The sequence below is a fragment of the Antechinus flavipes genome, chromosome 4 (assembly GCF_016432865.1).
Source record: "Antechinus flavipes isolate AdamAnt ecotype Samford, QLD, Australia chromosome 4, AdamAnt_v2, whole genome shotgun sequence".
Lineage (NCBI taxonomy): Eukaryota > Metazoa > Chordata > Mammalia > Dasyuromorphia > Dasyuridae > Antechinus > Antechinus flavipes.
Window position 1 is genome coordinate 381449724 of NC_067401.1, and position 18430 is coordinate 381468153.

An 18430-nucleotide genomic window follows, 5' to 3' on the forward strand; every position below is an offset into this window, starting at 1 on the left:
TTTACAAAGGGTCACAAGGCTAAGTTTGAGGCTGTATTCAAACTCAGGTATTTTCTACTCCAAGGTCAATGATCAATCTCTCCTGCCTCTAGCTGCTTCTAGGACTTAGGAAAAAGGAGATCCCCCAAGGGAAAATGTCAGAGACTTACAAGGAAAGTAGAAAGCCGTGGTTGTCCTCAGTGTTAACAATCTTTTTCATCTATCCTCCAAAGACATCACTCCAGTTTCCCTTAGTAACCAGTTTTCCAAATCTGTTGTTTGTTAAATTATCCAGCCCTTTGGGGGAAATCTATTTATATTTTCAGCTAGTGCCACCTCCTTTTTTTTTTTTTTTTGAAGGTAAAGATGAGGGTTGAAAGGACTTCCAAAAGTTTATTTTCTGCTAAAATAAAAGAAAGCAGAACTAGTATCTAGAATTACAAAGGGTAGACCTTTTATTATTATTATTATTATTCATTCATTTCAGTTCTGTCCAATTCTTCGTGACTTTATTTGGATTTTCTTGCCAGAGATACTAAAATGGTTTGCCATTTGCTTCTTCAGCTCATTTTACAGATGAGAAAACTGAGGCAAACAGAGTTAATTGACTTGCTCAGTCATATCTAGTAATGTCTGAGGCCAGATCTGAAATCAGAATGATTAATCTTGCTGACTGAGCATTTGATTCACTATGTCACCAAACTAGATCTCAGTCCACTTTCCTTTTCCAACCTCATTATTTCTGCTCTGCTACCCTTGTTAAGGGCATTCTTGATTCCTCATCTGTTATGGGCCAGAGCTTTGAACTTGAAACAAGGATTCTTACAAAGTGTTAAATCAGTGGAATTGATAAAGACAATTGTTATCTAATTTAACATGGTGCTTAATAGTTCGCTCGCTTGTTCAGTACATGAACTTAGTACTTAAGATAGTTCTACAAGATTCACACCCATTATAATGTAATTACAAGAGAGCATATAAGCTCAGACAAACTCAGCCAGAGTCTGAGCCAGAGAAGACAATTGGACTGGAGGCAGGAGTTCAAGCTCTCGGAACCAAAGAGAGACAGATTTATTCCATCTTCAGTCAGGCTCCTGGGGGACCAAGAGGCTCAGAGACAGAGCCAGAGAAAACAAGAGGATGGGAGCTTGAAGCACAAGCAATCGAGGACAGAGAGCCAGATTCATTCATTTCATCTCATACCACTTTGGTGGTTGGCCTCCCACACTTCCCCCACTGAGACCAAGGCCGGTCTGAAAGGCTCTCCAGAAAGCTGGCCCGGGCCCCAGGTAAGGAAACTATATTGTGAAGGAGATAAAAAAGGTTTGGACTTTAACACCTGGCTATTCTTGATTACTGAAAGGAAGGCTACTCCCAAGACCTCCAGAAAATCAACCAAGAACATTACATTCATCTATATTCCTGACCCACCTAGATTTATATTCCTCACAGATAGAAAAGAGTTGAGTCAGATTCCAGGTCTTTAGTCTGGATCCTGTTTTCTTGCCTCTTGGAATCATTTGTGTGTATTTCAGGTTGGTCATGTTAAACTGTAAGATTCATGGGGCAGTTTAACTATTTATTCTAACTCCCCTAGAAGTTGGTCTAGTGAAGGGCACTACTTTAGCATTAATTGAACAATAGTGAGAAAAATTTCAGCTGAATCAATCCAAATAGTGGGAAAAGGGCTGATGCTTATACTGAATTCCAAACACTTTAAAAGAATACAGTTGTAAGGTCCAAGTATATTTTCAGACCATTATTGAACCAATAAATTAGTTGGATCAATCAAAGGATTGGCAATCTATAGCGTCACCACTAAAAATTAAATTCATTACAAAAAAGTGTTAAACAGATCTCAAAATTCTGGACACCAGCGCCACATGGTGGTACATAGAGGACTCAACACCCCTGTCAATTCAGGTTCAAGCTTAGTCAAAAGTGATAAAGTCCATTCTTCTCCCTCCAAGACAGAGTGTATTCAAAGTCCAAAAGCTTCACAGATTCATCGCACCAAGGATATACTTTCTCCCATTTTATTCTTCACAATAACATTGTTAAGTTTTGTTGTGAAAAATACAAACAAATGGAATATAATATTCATTAAATACTCAACATTAGAGAATTGAAATTGAGGTGAGGGAAGGAAACTAGAGATCCACTGGGATCTGAAGGGAGAGAGTGCTCAACATGACTGGTGGTTTAATCGGCCTGTACTATCCACTATCTCTCAGGATGCTGCTTCAACCAAGTTAATTTGCCTGCTCTGTGAGTTGGCTGGCAGATAATGGGAAAGACTGCCTCCTCTATAGGAACTGCTTCCCCAAGGAAAAAGGATTCACTCCTATTTGAAAAACTTGGTCCTTTATGCCCATTTAATGTTGTATTGGGTACTTACACATCAAACTCACGAATGACAAACATAGCAATAATTCACATTCATAAAGCTCTTTAAAATGTAAAAGTCCTTATTCACAATCCTGATAATTAACATAACAATTATTATTGTCATCCCTATTTTATAAATGTATAAACTGAACTCAGAGATTAAGGAATGTGCCTTAAGTCAAAAGCCTAGGACATGATATCAAGAAGATTCATATCTTATGGCTCAAAAAAATTGTGATCAATTGAACCTCAAATACTTGCTATCACAGGAGAGATCAAGGAAAGTCCTGATTAATATGGTTGCCTCAGGCATATGATACATTGAAAGGGCATGGACTTTTGTCTGATTGGTCCATATCCAATGGTATTATCATGAACATATGGCTCCATGCTGAGGGATATCACCTTGCACGTGACAGGGAATTATTTATTAGTCTCCAATGAGTAGGGCTTCCTTGATTATAGTTGTTAACTGAGAGTCAGGAGAATCAAGAGTCAAGACTTTTATTGACCTATGAAAATATCTCTGCTTTTTTGTTTGTTTTAAACACGTTTCCAATGTTTTCTCCCTCACCGACTTACAGCAAGGATTTCCTATTCGTTTTATGCCCAACCACCAATGATGATGGTAACTTGTAACAGAAGCAATTGATAGTAGGAAATGTGTTTTCCTAAAAGAGGTTGAGTTCCTGGCTCTCTTTTTTTCCTTTCTATTTCTTTCCTGAGCATAGGGCATTAATAGTAAGTTAATAGATACTTCCAGGTTTGTTGACTATGTTGTGGGTTGAGAATTTCTATGTTCATCAATTAAACAGGAGGGTAATTTCCATTAATTAATTCTTTGCTGAATTGAACCACAGCTAGAATCACAAAGTATCTGAAAAACTAAAATCCATGCATCAGTGGAGATAGATTGTGGACCTTACGAGTTATTCAGATAGTGCAGATCCAAGGTGAATGAGGATTTACTGCTCAACATTTCCACAAAATTGCCTTTACTTTCTTAGACGAGTATAATTAATGAAATGGGTTATTTGAAATGTTTCAAGTTTTGAAACATCCCTAAATCCTAGTTGAATTCACCCCCCAGGTCATAATCACATTGATAAGATGGGTTTCCAGAGAGTGACTACAATCACAGATCACATGATAACTCTTCAGTCCCAACCATGAGTTCTTTCTCTTAATAATAAGCCAGTAATTTTAATGACCCTTTAGAAAAGGCATTTGTAAGTTAGCAGAACCAGAACATTGCATACAGCAACAACAATATATGATCAATTGTGAAAGACTTATTGATCAAGACAATGAATCAAGAAATTCCAAGACACATGATGAAAAATCCGCAGAGAGGGAACTGATGAACTCTGAATACAGATTGAAGTATACTTTTTTCCAGTTTATTTTTCTTATTTGTGCATGTGTTTTCTTTTCAATATGGGTAATATGGAAATGTGTTCTGCATGATTTCTCACCAATAAGTGATATCACATTGCTTGCCTTCTAAAGGAATAGGGAAGGAACATGAGGGAAGGGGAGAATTTGGAACTCAAAAATTTTTTAAATGAGTATTAAATTTATTGGTAAATTTTCAACCAAATAAATAAAATATATGTTTAAAGGCACTTGGATCAAGAGTTATAGAAAAAACAGAAGTTAAAAAACATTGTTCCCCCCCAAAAAATTGGGGTACATTCTCTTATAAATACACACAGATCCTTGAGGTGGGAGAAGAGTGGTTTCAAACTTATAGAGTGTTTGGGACAAAAAGACCTACCCAAATTGACTACTACAGAGATCACTCATAGAAAGCAGAATTATTTATTAGAAACTCAAGAAGTGGACCCCATCCTGGTCTGTGAGCCAAATTTCATCCAAGAGCTCCTCAGGAAAAGTCCTTTCCTTGGGGTCTAATGCAGTCCCAATACAAAAACAAATTTAGGAGAGCTAATCCCTCAGGGTCTCCCTTGACCAGCCAATAGACCCCCAGACTCCCGAGAGCAAGTACTCAAGTTTACACATGTACATAGCTTTCAGGCTTGCAGTGCCAGCCATCCGGACTCCTTCAATCTTCAATTCTGCTTTCCACTGAGTAACTCTGCCTCTGGTCTTTGTCTAAGAGGGAGGGAGACTGCACATCCAGAATCAAATACCATGGAGAAAACTGCTCTGTGGGTATCTGTCCCTGTCCGGAGTGCACAGCCCCCTCCCCCAAAGACCCCATCCTGGAGAGGCCCCAACTGTTTGGGACAAAAAGATTGATCTACCCAAATTGACTACTACAGAGATCACTCATAGAAAGCAGAATTATTAGAATCTCAAGAAGCAGACCCCATCCTGGTCCATGAGCCAAATTTCACAGCAGCATAGGGCCAGAGCCTTGAAAATGTTTACAGCTTTTATACATTTCAAACAAAGAACCTCCAAAATCCCGCCCTCTATATGTTGTGATTGGTCACCTAAATCTACTGTTCCCCTAGTTGGTCAGTGGAATGTAGTAGACAAGGTGATATACAGCTTTTTCGGCCATATAATCCCTTCTTTGGATAATGAAATGTAGTCTAGGTCTTATCTAAAATCACATGACTCTGGAGAAGTCAAAACTGAGGCCTATAGGCTTAATCTACTTTAACTAACAGTCTTTGATCAATATGTGCTTAATCTGTAAATTCTTCACCTTTTCTCACACAAGAGCAACGGTAATGAGGCATACAAGTAAAAAAAAAAAAAAAAACAAAAAAAAACAAAAAAAAAAAAAAAACATGTGACCAAAGCAACTCTAAGTAGTGTGGACTTCAGTATCCTTTTTCTGAAGCATCTTCATAAAATTAACTGTGTGACTGGATGTCAGTGTCAGTGATAGGTGACTTGATCTACTGATAGATATGACTGGCTCTCTCTATTCCTATCATTTCTCCTAATAAAACAGGTCAGCTGGCCAAATTGGATGGATCCATTGACTGGGCTAGGCAGATCACTTTAGCCAGGGCTGCAGCTGGACTGGGCCAATTCTCCCTGTAGGCTGCAGATACCTTGACTCAACTTTTCTGAAGTTGAGTCATTCACAAACCTGGGTATCTCTGCTGGATAGGTTAATTTGCTGGACTCTCCAGACTTACTCTTTGATATATAGTCTTCACCACTTATAGCTTATAGATTGGGTAGATATCCTAGTATTCTAATTAGAGTCTTACACTATTATTTTCAGTAAAGGCAATGACCTTTATCCTAAAATGGTCAGAATTTTCTCTTTTTTGATTCCCTCAGCATTTTGCCTTAGAACCTTCTTTTATTTATATTACTCTTAATAGTATAAAAATATTTCTGTAGGGATAATATGTAGATGAGCCACCACTGGCAAAGTACTCAAGAGTCAAGTTCATTGTTTCTGATTGTCTTTTCATATGAATTTAAGCTATTCAAACCTCAGACCATTTCTAGATAGGAGTACTATCTTCACATCTGAAAAACCCTTTACATTTTTACTCCTTGTAATCTTCAGCTTTATTAAAGTTTAAAAGAATGCCTCCTAACATCTGTATTTTTTCAAGTGTCTTTTGCATCTTATTCAACAATTTCAGGAAAAATAAACCAGTCTCCTATACCTGATATCAGTATTGAGGACTAAGTATTTTTTTAAGATAGAATTCTATAACCCACCCATTAGGGATATCCTAGACATGGGCTATACTTAAATATTGTTTTGGAGGTTAGCTTCCATGCCCCAATAGGTGCCAAAGAAGTTTGGACTTGTATGGACCAGGCTCATCCTAATCATTGGGCACAAGCAGAATTTTGTGGATCATTTCAGCAATGCAACGTAACTTTATTACATTGACTTGCTTGCGGACCCACCACATAAAATGGGGATCCCCATTACTGTCCTTTCTTCATATTTTTTTCATGTAGTTCATTTGAACAGTAGTTACAAAGCATTTCCCCACAAAATTTGGGTATAGTCTCCCAGTCTATTTTCTGTCTCTGAACCTATGTAGAGGCTGTACTCCATGTTTTAGCCTTCATGACATGTTTTTGTCTTCCTTAGTTAATCCAGAATTAGAAGTCTTAAAAGGCTTGACTCCAGTTTTTATTCCAGTTATTTATATCCAGTTATTTATGATGTGAGGTAGACCACATCAATCCTAATCCTTCAATTGCCGGAGCCATTTACCTCCTAAATTGACATACTTTGTATGTGTTTTGTATTCATATATTTCTCTTCATGTTGCTTTTCCAAAGAGAAGGTAAACTTCTTAAAGGCAGCAACTGTTTCTTTCTTGTTTTTGTATTCCTCCCTCACCCCCAGCATGTAACAATGTCTTAATAGATACTTGTTGGATAAACCAATGACATCCCAGCTTTCTAGAATTTTGTTTAAAGAAAGAATAAAGAAGACACAGACTGCTCAGATCATTTTATTGGGCTCTAAACATGCTTAGTTGAACCAATTATGCCCTCAAAAGCCATTTCTTTGCCTATTAGATAAAGGCTCCCCTCATCTATGTTTAAAGAACCTCCTTGACATTTAGAAGAAACTTTGAGGCTAGACATCTAGGATAATGGACTCTAAAGTAGAGACTAGAGCCTCTTGGAAAGTCAATGGTGACCTAATTCAAAAGGTACCATTTTTCAGGTACCACTGGAAAAATTCTTTCTTTATACTCTATCTCTTTTGTCCTACCCTGGTCCTATCATAGATGAAATGTCTCACAGATAGTGATCTCTGTGTTTCAAGGCAGTAAAGTAGAGGCCCTTCCATTTTTTCCACTTTTTTTTTTAGGTGGAATAAAGTGAATCATACAGGATAAGTGAACATGGAAAGATTGTGATCAAAGAATTCTTTTTTTTTAAATTTAGTATTAGTTTTAAACATTTACTTTATAACATTTTGATTTCATTTTTCTCCCTTTCTCCCTCTCCTTGCCCCTCCCCAAGACAGAAATCAATCTGATATAGGTTATAAATGTGCAATCACCTTAAGCTTATTTCCACATTCATCATGTTGTAAATCAGAACAAAAGGGAAAAAAACCACAAGAAAGAAAAAACAACCAAAAAGTGAAAATAATATGCTTCAATCTGCATGCAGATTCTATCATAAGTCTTTTGGAATTGTCTTAGATCATTATATTGCTAAGAGTGAAGTCTATCAAAACTGATCATTTAACCAATGTTGTTGTTATCATGTACAATGTTCCCTTGATCCTGTTCACTTCACTCAGCATCAGTTCATATAAGCCTTTCCAGGTTTTTCTAAAATCTGCCTGTTCATCATTCCTTATAAAACAATAATATTCCATCACACTTACATATCACACCTGTTCAGCTACTCCTCAATTGATGGATATTCCCTCAGTTTCTAATTCTTTGCCACCACAGAGTTGCTATAAACATTTTAATACATATGTGAATTTTACCATTCTTTATGATTTTTTTTTGGATACAAGCCTAGCAGGATATACAGTTTTATAGTCCCGAAGGTATAATTCCAAAGTGCTCTCCAGAATGGTTAAATCAGTTCACCATTCCACAACAATGCATTAGTGTTCCAATTTTCCCACAAGAGATTTCATTATATCAATTTTCTTCCTAAGCTTATCCCAACCCTCCTGATTGCTGTCAAGAACGGCACCATCCTTCCAGTTACTCAGGTTCTCACAACCCAAGTGTCATTTTTGACTCATCATTTTCCCACACCCCATATCCACATAGCCAGCTGTCAAAACTTGTCAATTCTTAGCCCATATCACTCACTTCTGTACCCTTTTCTCAACCCACACAGTCACTACCCTAGTCTATCCTCACCTTTCACCTGTATTGGAGTGGTTTGCCATTTTCTTCTTCAGCTTATTTTAAAAAGGAGGAAACTAAGACAAAAAGAGGGTAAAGTGATTTACCTAGGATCATAAAATTAGTTAAGTATCTAAGGAGATATTCTGAACTTTGGTCCTTTTGACCACAGGCCTGGCTCTCTATCTACTGCACCACTTAGCTACCCTAATTGACTCTAAGATCAAATATTATCCATTTTAATTTCTCTTTTTGAGTAAGTTTTATAATATGTATAATTATTAGAACAGTGGACAGAGCACTCTAGAGGGCTTGGAGTTAGGAAGACCTAAATTCAAATCAATCCTTAGATACTTACTAGCTCTGAAACTCTGTGTATATCATTTAACTTTTCTCTCAGTTTCCTCATCAGTAAAATGGAGATAGTAATAGTACTCTGAGGTTTGTTATAAGGATCAAAAGGATAATGTTTATACAGCACTTTGCAAATTTTAAAATGCTACATAAATTTAAACAAAACAAATACAAACTTGACAAAATAATAAATATACATTTAGAGGTACATGCTCAAAATTCTTTCAATCTATTAGATGTACATGACTTTAAAAAGTTTGAAGACCATTAATTTAAAGAAGTTGTGTCTTTTCTTGGTGAATAAAGGATAGTAGGACTGAAAACTGAAAGAATTCAGGACTTTCCAATTTTTATTTCATACTTAAAATAAATGGGAAGAACTAATTAGAAGCAAGCTTGGGCAATTGAACAAGATAAAAAAATAAAGCCTTTGTTTGGGACTTGAATTTTATAAATTTGATAAATGCGGATGTTTCTACCACAGAGATGCCTTGAGAAATCGTCTTAATAGGATATAACAGCAAGGAATACAATATAAGCAAGATCTAAAGGAACATTCTACTTAGATAGGATAATACATAGACTAGAACTGGGAGAATAGGAAGTGGAGGCAAAATTCATGAGGATGGATGATTGAGTCATCAGAGACTCAGATTTAAGCCACAAATAAATCCTTTGAATAGGGCCTTAAAAAACAGCAGAGCAGAAATGAGAAGAGAACTCTAGAACAGGACTTCTTAAACCAAGGTTGCAATAAAATTGCACTGTGGTACACAGGGCAAACTCTTTCAGAAGCACCTTGGATTCATTACATGTTTGATTTTTAATTAATTTCTGGTCATTCTATTCACAAACCTTTTACTTTTGCTAAATTTTTCATGACCCTCATATTCAGTTACTGACCTCATATGGGGTCATGACACACAGTTTAAGAAGATTTACTCTTGAGACAAGATTTACTCTTATTTTTGTGGTTGTTTGGTCATATCTTTCTCTTTGTGACCCCACTTTGAGATTTTCTTGGCAAAAATACCAGAGTAGTTTGCCATCTCCTTCTCAAGCTCGTTTTACAAATGAGAAAACAGAGGCAATCAGAGTCAACTGACTTGCCCAAAATCACACAGATATTAAGTATCTGAGTCTGTCTGGATCTGAACTTGGGTCTTCCTGACTCCTGCCCTGTGTTCTTTCTACTGTGCCACCTAGTTGCTCATTCCTGTCCTGATTGATCATTATATTCATAATAACTCCATCCTTCTGGAGGTGTGTTGAGTCAATAAAGGCTTGAGATAATATAGTGTGGAATTAGACCAACAATGAACAGAGCCATAATATAGAAAGCAAAACAAATTTTGGGATGAGATTTAAAGGAAAAGGAGTTATCTTTCTTGCAATGACAAGTTTATCTCCTTTTTTTCCAGTTATGTCTAAACCCTTAGAGCAACACCATAAGCTTGTAGGACTTATATATCACAGGACAATAAATTTAGAGCTAGAAACATCTAATTGATGTTGTTCATTTCATAGATGATTACTGAAGTTCAGACAAGTTAAGTGATTTGCCCAATTTTACATAGTTAAAAAGTAGTTTGAAACATAGTTTAAAATTATATTTGAAGCCAGGTCTTCAGACTCTACATCTAGCACTCCCGCCACTATTCCACATAGATAGAAAGTCTCACCAGAATGGTGAGAAGTTGACTCTCTAGCAACCCTAGAGAAATGAAATGAACTTACATTTCCCTTCTAAGGGAAATATAATATTATATCAAACAGTCCCTGAGGTAGAAAATGGGACTCTCTGAAAGAAAAAAAATGTCTTGATTGTTATAGATTCCTATTAGTCACTGTTTTTTTTTTTTTTTTTTTTTTTTTTTTCCGTATTTGCTTGGGGGATGCTGTGAATCCTTTGTGTTTTCTGTATTGTTTCTGTGACCTAAGATAATAAAATTTTATTTTCTGCTGGATATTATTAATTTAAGTGCTTGCTAGAGAATCCTTCCTCCACATCTGTGAAGACCCATTACATAATATTTCCAGGAGAAAATCCAAGTGGAGGCAAAATGAAATATATTGTGAAGTTCTTGGAGATACCTTTTCCTAGGACAAAGCTTGAAAGGGAACACAAGTCAGAGAGAAAAGTTTTTGAAGAGAACTTGCTCTGGTTGGAACCAATTCATGCTAGACCCTAGCAATTTATTTGTTCAGTGTTTGAATGAGATGAAACAAGATTTATTAAAACATAACAGAAGAAGGAAGTTCAATGAATATGCACTCAAGGCTCCCAGAGTCAATTCATCTGAGTAAAACTCCCTTGCCCCATTGCTCATTGTAGCCTACCAATCAAACATTCAAGGGAGGGAGGAACTTTGATCCTCATGGCTGTTTCAGGCAACCAGGAAATGATGTCAACAGCCTATCTTGTTAGTCATCTGAACTAAGGTGACAACGCCTTCCAGGGAGGTACTGGTGGATCAAGGGGTAGCATTGCTGAAAGGTAGCTTACTTTCTGGCAATAAAGTATAAGTAATTATTTAAATAGTCCCTACAGAAGTGAGGCAGTCCCTCACAAGTCTCTTATGAGGCAAAGATTTTATACAATTTAAAAAATATAATAAAATATAATACAATTATGTTATATTATATTTATTATTATCAATAGGTTATATTATATGTTCTATATAATATATAAATTTATTATATTACATAATTATATTATTAAAATTATATAAAATCTTTGCCTTATAAGAAATGTCTGAGGGACTGCTTATCCTCTCCTTCATGGAGTCTTGAGAATAGTTTCAATACTTCAAAGAAATATAGATAACATTTTTTTATATCACCTAAATTTCTCTCAGCATCTTGTTATGCTAACAGCAAGGAATACAATATAAGCAAGATCTAAAGGAACATTCTACCTAGATAGGATAATACATAGATGAGAACTGGGAGAAGTAGAAAGGAAGTGGAAAAATAAGTTTGAAAAATCAGAGACTGTTGTGGTATTAACCTCAAATAGAATTTCTGAGAAGGAACTCACGCACCCAGCAAGAAATAGCAGGAATGGTTGCATTGCCAGCATGAGAGGTTTAGTGGGATGAAGGTAGGAAAGTGTTCAGAGATTCACCCCCCTATATGGACATAGGCCTGGGTTTAAATAATCAGGTTCATGTGCTAGGTGATACCAAATTTTTACAATTCACAGTGGGTATATCTATGTAAAGAGGTAATCATAAGAAGAAGCCACACCAGGAATATCAGGATATCAGAATTAAAGCAAAGATGACACTTTCTTCTGAGGTTCTGGCTTTTAATATGGAACAGGGAGAACTAACCTGTATAACTGCTTGCTTAATGTCCTCCAGTAAGTACATCAGCCCTGGGAATGCCATGGAGAAGAGAAGAGGCAGTCCCTCAGAAGTTTCCTATAGGCAAAGATTTTATAAAATTTTAATAATATAATTATATAACATAATCAATTTAGATTGAGCATATAATATAATTAACTTAATAAATATATCATTGTATTATATTTCATAATATAATATTTCTAAACTTTTATAAAATCTTTTCTCAATAAAAGGCTTCTGAGGGACTGCCTCACTTCTGTAGGGACTGTTTAGATAATTATTTACACTTTATTGTCAGAAAGTAAGCTACCTGACAGCAATGCTACCCCTTGATCCACCAATCTGTCTGGAGTTGTACAGTAATAATTAAGTTATGTACTGGTAGCAATGTAGAAGCACCAATCCGTTCTAGATTACAATAAGCAATGAACTATAATGGGCCTGCCTTTTCCCACTGTCCATATTAGGGCTCACTCTTCTGTTACTGAGCTGTGATTGCTTTTGAGAGCCTCTCAACTCTCCACTATTGTCAGGTAAGTTGAGAACATCTCTGCTCACTATCTTCTTGCCATTTCCAGTGAGGTTCTAGTCTCTGCCCACTGGCTTCTGAATAAAGCCACTGGTCCTGTTTCTCTTTCCACTCTGCCAAAGTAAGCTGGTTCCTCTATTTGCCAGGATTTGTGTGCCTAGGTGCTACCTGTGTGCCAGGGCAGGTTAATTACCACTATGAGGTCTTGAGATCTCCTACAATGTCCTGGATTAGATCAAACATTGCCCCTGTCCCTATGTCAGAGCCTGATTCAACTTCCCCCCATATTGGAACAAAGTATTGCCTGAGGCTTGATTGAGCTCTGCCACTGCTCTCCCTTGTTGAGTCGGAGTGCTATGGGTATTTCTCCTGCTGGGTTCAGATACTGCAAACCAGTAGTAGTTCCTGGTTACTTCATCATTATTGGTTGGTTGTTTTTTTGCAAAACACCAAAACTATATTTATAAGCACATATAAAATCAATTTTAACTCAAATATATATCATAAATTAAATGAGTAATGTCTACTGTTTGACAAATTTAAATTTTAATAATTCAAATTAATCAAATGGAAGTGGAATAAATATAAACATAATCCCAATAAATTGTATCTCTATCTAAAGAAAAAAATACAAAATCAGTAGTATAATAATTGATATTAATGGGCAAAAAAAGTACTTTGAAATTCAGGGTTATGGAGTTATTGACATTTACTATGCATTAAAGAAATGTGATTTAAAAAGGAAAAATATGAAAACCCCAGAAAATTTCAGCATAATATGATTGATTGTTTTCACATATATTTGGTAATTTTTTTTCTAGTTTAAATTTTGGTTCTTCACAGAAAACCTTATGATTTGAATATCTTTACAGCATATATTCTGTAAGACTCAGCAAATCAGACAAATTTTAGGCCAACCATCTTCCAAATGTATCCATTTTGAAAAAGAAGGGTATAAAAAGGTGCAAAACTATGAAAACAAAATCTAGATCATGGACATAGGGCTCAGCTTATGAATAGGAAAAATGGTAAATAGTATGCAATTTCCTGATATATGTCACTTCATTACAATGTCAGTTGACAGATCTAAATTAAATTCCCCTGAAGAAAGGAATTAAGACAGCATATCAAGTATGTCTTATGTTGCACAATGAAAACAAGAATATTTCTAGGTTTTGCTACTATGGTTTTGCAACTTTCTATGGTGAAGAAAAGGGCAGGATAAAAAAAAAAAACTAATAGTGCAAAAAATTTGTAAAAGTTTCTTATTAAAATACAACATGGAAACCAAAGCCATGTATGTGGTGAATTAACAAATCTTTAGCTATAAGCTACAAGTGGAGATAACTATGAACAAAAGTTAAAATATCCAAAAAAAAATCAGTTCTGCTGGCTGATGTCTCCCCTCCTTTTAAAACCCAAGTTGAATGAGCATAGGAAAAAATCTTGTCCTTTCAAAACACACACACACACACACACACACACACACACACACACAAGGATGGGGGTAGGGATGTGATAGAGTTAAGGAAAACAACAAATAATTTTATCTTAATAATAAAACACAATGGACAATTTCTTAGTCAGAATCAATATGTCTATATTAACTTCAATGTGTCCTCAGTTAAGTAAGATTCTAGAAACACCAAGAGATCTTCTAAATACAAACATAAAATATACCTAAAGTCCTTTATTTTAAAATTGCTTCCCTGTGTTGTAAGGTATTTATAATTTTGCACTCAAATTTTACCTCCGCCATTGTTGATGATACCAGTAACTGCCACATAGGATAACTCAGACAAATGGCAAAGGATTTGATTTCACCTCATTATCAGTGGTCAGCCTCTCCAATGAATGAAATCCCTCCTATTAAGTAGGACCCTCTAAGTGTCTAAGGGTCTAACATCTCAAACTTGTAAGGCTGCCACAAAAAATTGCAATTAAATTAAGTTGTAAATCAAATTTAATTAATTTCCTACCTATATTCAAGGAAAAACACATAATAAAACAAAAACTCTCAAATCCAGACCCCTTCCAGGCCAGTACATGTGCTCTATTTGCCATGTGCAAGCAGTATCTCTTTCAGCAGTGGTGGGTGAGAGTACTGGTACTTGAGTTCTGTAGAGTTTGGAGATGGGCCTCAATGGAAATTATAGAAAGAGAGAGTTACACTTCACAGTTTGGATGTGTGAGTGGAAAGTTTTTAAACTGATAAAGCACCTTGTTTGTCCTTAGCAAAGTAACTGGGGTACAACTGGCAAATTTGTCCATGTCCTCAATTCCAAAAATATCTCTTGCCTCTTGGAAGGAATAACATATTATCTTTTCAAATAGTGTCCCTACTATTGCTTTGTACCAAACAGTTACAACAAAATTCATGTGATTCTGGTTGGTCTCTCAAATGCCAATTAAAAAAAGAACAAAACCTTAAGCAATTTTTCTAGCATGGTTGTTAGATAATCTTAAAATTCTGAATCTATATTGTTTCACATTCATTCAATGTTGGGGTTTTTCATGTCACCCTTCATTGGGTTGGCTATTTCCATATACAGTTATAGACTGAGGATTTCTTATTCAATTGCATTTCCAAAAAGCTTTTAGAAATCAAACAGTTCTTTCCTTTTTCACATACGGATATAACTTCCTTTAAACTGAGAAGGGCTTTCTTTCAAAAGACACCCACTGAGACAATTGTGATATTGACAATTAACAGAGGCAGATAGAGGACACAGAAGATAGAGTGCTGGGTCTAAAATTGGGAAGCTGTAAGTTCAAATCCTACTTACGATACTAATTAGCTGTGTGACCCTGGTGAAGTCATTTAACCTCTGTTTGCCTCAGTTTCTTCAACTGTAAAATGAAGATTATAGTAATATCTACCTTACAGGACTGTTGTGAAAGTCAATTGAGACAATATTTGTAAAGTAAATTAGCACTGGGTTTAGCCAATAGCAAACAGTACATAAATTCTTGCTCCTTTCCCCTTTCCAACAATACAAAGGCATATATAGTTCCAGCAGGAGAGCATATCTCATTCTTTTATATTTGTCCTTTCCTAATGAGGGAAAAATCACTTTCAGTCACCACCATCATTCCCCAATTCAATCCCTCCTATTCTGAGTTTTGAAGAAATCAATCAGTAGAACTCCAAGGATGCTTAAATCACCAAGCTAGACAGCCCACAGACATCATAGCCAGTGGACATTTTGCTTCAATAATTTTTGAAGTGTAGTTCTTAAAGACATAGAATATATTCACATCTGCCTGTCTCTCCTTGCTAAATGGTCGTGGAAAGTTAACTTTTTCTCATAGGGGGATAGGAGAAGAAACTAGTAGAGCAGGGAGGCATCAAGCCAACTCCATTTAGTTTCTCACCTGAAAGGTGAGGGGCTGACAGCCATTCAACTGAAGCTACCTTATTCCTGTGGGGGAAACCCCACGTGCTTCATAAATTCTACAAGGAAGGAAGGATTCACTCCTAAAAGAAAGAGAACCTTGAATTTTTTTTTCTTTATTGTTTTTATGTTGGGAGAGATTTTGTGGCAAGCCTCAGGGCAGGAGATAAGCTCTTACAATTCTTTATAAATTTGATTTTTGTTTATCAATTTGTATCTTTATGTATTCAGAAGTAAGGAAGAATGTTAATTAGTGAATATGACTATGATTTGTGTCATAGCAACTTTTCTAGATACTCTTTAGACACTGGAGAAGGCATAGAAAGATTATTGTTGTTGAGCCATATTCAACTATTAATGATCTCATTTGAAGTTTTCTTGGCAAATATGTTAGATAGCTTTGCTATTTCCTTCTCCCACCATTTTATAGATGAGAAAAACAGAAGCAAACAGAGTTAAGTGATTTGCCCAGGATCACACAACTTAGTAAATATCTGAGGTCAAATTTGAACTCACATCCTGATTTCAGATTAGCACTCTACTGTGTCTCATAGAAAGGTAGAATTTTCCAAAGCTACTAGGCTCTTAGGATTTGATCTTTGCCAAAGAAAGCCCAGTAATTTTGCTGAAAACAACTAATCTTATAACTTGGAGAAATGGGTAAAGATGAAGTCAAAATCACTCAATTTTATCTCTGGTATATTAAATAATTGAGACTTTGTCTTAGTTGTTCAAAAAACTTTAGATTAAATGAGATTTAACACAAGAATCTTATTTTTTCAAAGGGGCAGAGGAAACTTGACACTTTTGGGCATGGCTACATATTGTATGAGACCAGTTAAGAGGGGCACAAAAAATTTAACTGTAGAGTTTTAGCTGAATTCATCATGAAGGTTGTCCAATGCACAGTCCAACTAGAAGAGAGATTCTCTAGTATACTAGATGATGACATCCTCCAGATTGCTCTTGCTTGCATATGATGTTGTACTGATTTCATTAATTATTGGAGCACTGATGAACCTCCTAAATAAGATACACAATCACTCAAAAGAATTCAGCCTAACTGCTAATGCAGGAAAAAATATAAGTAATACAAGACTGTCTATTGTTCAGACTTAAATGTAGTTGGATGGGCATCCCATAGAGTTGTTCCATCAGTAGGGATCTTGGCCAAATGATGCAAATGGAAAATAAACTGCCTTAGAATTGAATAGGAGGAAGAGAATAGGCTGAATTGACTTTGGAAAATTGCCCGGTGCTTTTTTAAAATAGATTTTTATTTGTATCTTTTGTTTTTACATTGCCTATATTTCTCTTCTGTATTCCTCACCTTTCCCTCCCCGAGAATCTTTCCTTATTTTAGTTTTTTTTTATTGAAGCTTTTTTATTTTTAAAACATATGCAAGGATAATTGACCCCTGCAAAATCTTATGTTCCAATTCTACCCCCTTCCCGCCATCCCCTTCCTCAGATGGTAAGTTATCCAATATATGTTAAACATGGTAAAAAGTATATGTAAATCCAATATAGACGTACATGCATATATATATACAATTATCTTGTTACAAAAAACCAAATCAAAAAGGAAAAAATGAGAAAAAATAAAATTCAAGCAAATAACAACAAAAGAAGTGAAAATGCTACGTTGTGTTCCATACTCAGTTCCACAGTCTTTTCTCTGGGTGTAGATAACTCTCATCATCACAAGATCATTGGAACTGGCCTGAATCCTCACAAGTCATGTCCATCAGAATTGATCATCCTGTAATCTTGCTGTTGCCATGTATCTCTTGGTTCTACTTATTTTACTTAGCATCAGTTCACGTAAGTTTCTCCAGGCCTCTCTGAAATCATCCTGCTGATTGTTTCTTATAGAACAATAATATTCCATAACATTCATATATCATAGCTTATTCAGCCATTCTCCAACTGATGGGCATCCATTCAATTTCCAGTTCTTGCCACCACAAAAAGAGCTGCCACAAACATTTTTACACAGGTGCATCCCTTTCCCTCCTTTAAGATCTCTTTGGGATATAGGGCCAATAAAAACACTGCTGTATCAGAGGGTATATGCATTTTGATAGCCGTTTGGACATAGTTCCAAATTGCTCTCCAAAATGGTTGGATCAGTTAGTTCACAATTCCATCAACAATGTATTAGTGTCCCAGCTTTCCCACATCCTCTCCAACATCCATCATTATCTTTTCTTGTCATCTTAGCCAATGTGAGAGGTGTATAATAGTACCTCAGAGTTGTCTTAATTTGCATTTCTCTAATCAATAGTGATTTAGAGCACTTTTTCATATGACTAGAAATGGTTTCAATTTCTTGATCTGAAAATTATCTGTTCATATCCTTTGACCATTTATCAATTGGAGAATTATTTGAATTCTTGTAAATTTGAATCAATTCTCTATATATTTTAGAAATGAGGTCTTTATCAGAATCTTTGAATGTAAAAATGTTTTCCCAATTTCTCACTTCCCTTTTAATCTTGTCTGCATTAGCTTTGTTTGTATAAAAACTTTTTAACTTAATATAATAAAAATTATCTATTTTATGTATTATATCTAGGATATACTGCAATATATTTAACATATATTGGACTGCTTGCCATCTTGGGGGGGGGTGGAGGAAGGGAG